Here is a 2,462-nt window from a genome sequence, read left to right as displayed (position 1 = left end):
TATTGTCTAGATCTTGTTGCATTTGAACATGAACTGCTTCAGGATCTGAGGAATCACAAATAGTGCTGAACATTGTGCAATCATTAGCAAACATCCCCACTAACGATGGAGAGAAGGTTAGATTAGATTCCCTACAGCGTGGAAACAGGTCCTTCAGCCCTTATTAATAAAGCAGCTGAAGATTGGACTGAGGACACTATCATGAGGATCTCCTACATGTCAGGTATGACTCCAACCATTGGAGAGTTTCCCCAATACCAATTAATTCCAGTTTTGCTAGGGCTCCTTGATGCCACACTCTGTTGAATGCAAACTTTATGTCAAGGGCCGAGACTCTGGGGTTCAGCTCTTTTGTCTAAGTTTGGACCTAGGCTGTAATGATGTCCAAACCTGAGTGGCCCTGTTGGAACTCAAACTGGGCATTACCGAACTGGCTATTTCTGGGTGGAAAGGACGTTACATAATAAAATTCCATTAATAAAATTGGAGGATTTTGAACAAATGTACTACAAGTTTATTGTAAACCAGTGAATACTGAGATTTGTCTTGGCTCCAAATCAAAGCAAAAATTATTGTAAGGACTCAACAGCTCAAAGTCATTTTCAGTTGTTTCAAGAGTCAATAACCAGTGAATACTAAATTTAAGATACAGATACAAGAGGAATTGTGGAAAAATCTTTCCATCCAAAGGGTAGTGGGAGTTTGTAACTAACTGCCTGAAAAGTGTGGTCAGTCAGAAGCTCTAGTAACATTTAAGCAGTGTTTACATAGTCACTTAGAGGCACAGAGATGTACAGCACGGAAACATACCCTTCGGTCCAACCCATCTATGCTGACCAGATATTCCCACCCAATCTAGTCCCACCTGCCAGCACCCGGCCGACATCCCTCCAAACCCTTCCTATTCATATACTCAACCAAATGCCTCTTAAATGTTGCAACTGTACCAGCCTCCACCACTTCCTCTGGCAGCTCATTCCATACACGTACCACCCTCTGTGTGAAAACGTTGCCCCGTGGGTCTCTTTTATATCTTTCCCCTCTCACCCTAAACCTATGCCCTCTAGTTCTGGACTTCCCGACCCCAGGGAAAAGACTTTGCCTATTTACCCTATCCATGCCCCTTATAATTGTGTAAACCACCAAAGAAAATTTTCTGATTCAGTATGTGGATGCACCTACTAGAGAAGGTGCAAAACTTGACCTACTCTTGGGAAATAAGACAGGGCAGGTGACTGACGTGTCAGTGGGGGAGTACTTTGAGGCCAGCGACAATAATTCTATTAAGATTTAAAATAATGATGGAAAAGGATAGACCAGATCTAAAAGTTGAAGTTCTAAATTGGAGAAAGGCCAATTTTGACAGTATTAGGAAAGAACTTTTGAAAGCTGATTGGGGGCAGATGTTCGCAGGTAAAAGGACAGCTGGAAAATGGGAAGCCTTCAGAAATGAGATAACAAGAATCCAGAGGAAGTATATTCCTGTTAGGTTGAAAGAAAAGGCTGGTAGGTATCGGGAGTGATGGATGACTAAAGAAATTGAAGGTTTGGTTAAGAAGGAAGCATATGTAAGGTATAGACAGGATAGATTGAGTAAATCCTTAGAAGAGTATAAAGGAAGTAGGAGTATACTTAAGAGGGAAATCAAGACGAGAAAAAAAGGGATATGAGATAGCTTTGCCAAATAGAATTAAGGAGAATCTAAAGAGTTTTTACAAATACATTTAAGGACAAAAGGGTAACTAGGTAGAGAATAGGGCCCCTCAAAGATCAGCAAAGCTGCCTGTGTGGAGCTGCAGAAAATGGGGGAAGATACTAAATGAGTATTTTGCATCAGTATTTACTGTGGAAAAGGATATGGAAGATATAGACTGTAGGGAAATAGATGGTGACATCTTGCAAAATGTCCAGATTACAGAGGAGTAAGTACTGGATGTCTTGAAACACAAGGGTGGATAAATCCCTAGTACCTGATCAGGTGTACCCTAGAACTCTGTGGGAAGAAAGAGAGGTGATTGCTTGGCCTCTTGCTGAGATATTTGTATCATCGATAGTCACGCTGAGGTGCCAGAAGACTGGAGGTTAGCTAACATGATGCCACGGTTTAAGAAGGGTGGTAAGGACAAGCCAGGGAATTATAGTCAGGCTCTGGGCAAGTTGTTGGAGGCAACCCGGAGGGACAGGATGTACATGTATTTGGAAAGGCAAGGACTGATTAGGGATAATCAACATGGCTTTGTGTGCGGGAAGTCATGTCTCACAAACTTGATTTGAGTTTTTTAAGGAAGTAACAAAGAGGATCGATGAGGGCAGAGCAGTAGATGTGATCTATATGGACTTCAGTAAGGTGTTTGACAAGGTTCCCCATAGGAGACTTGTTAACAAGGTTAGATCTCTCAGAATACAAAGAGAACTAGCCATTTGGATACAGAACTGGCTCAAAGGTAGAAGACAGGGTGGTG

This window comes from Chiloscyllium plagiosum, chromosome 25 (genome assembly GCF_004010195.1).
Source record: "Chiloscyllium plagiosum isolate BGI_BamShark_2017 chromosome 25, ASM401019v2, whole genome shotgun sequence".
NCBI lineage: Eukaryota > Metazoa > Chordata > Chondrichthyes > Orectolobiformes > Hemiscylliidae > Chiloscyllium > Chiloscyllium plagiosum.
The sequence above is the reverse complement of the archived record's forward strand: the minus strand, read 5'-3'. Positions refer to the sequence as shown.